The 209-nt window shown below is 54.5% G+C and overlaps 1 pseudogene; it reads right to left on the bottom strand.

Annotated features, from left to right (window-relative positions):
- Positions 1–63: 63 nt before the first annotated feature.
- On the bottom strand, positions 64–209 carry LOC118345029 (annotated as a pseudogene; the record flags this gene model as incomplete).

Here is a 209-nt window from a genome sequence, read left to right on the forward strand (position 1 = left end):
GGCCAATGTCTTCCCCGCACCCCACACATCATAAGAAGTGTTTGGGGTTGGGGCAACGATGCGTGACACCCAGGCAGACGTGCCCTCGGCCGAATGGCTTCGGGAGCAACTTGCGTTCAAAGACTCGATGATTCGCGGGATTCTGCAATTCACACCAAGTATCGCATTTCGCTACGTTCTTCATCGATGCGAGAGCCGAGATATCCGTT

This window comes from Juglans regia, unplaced genomic scaffold (genome assembly GCF_001411555.2).
Source record: "Juglans regia cultivar Chandler unplaced genomic scaffold, Walnut 2.0 Scaffold_12144, whole genome shotgun sequence".
Classification (NCBI taxonomy): Eukaryota; Viridiplantae; Streptophyta; class Magnoliopsida; order Fagales; family Juglandaceae; genus Juglans; species Juglans regia.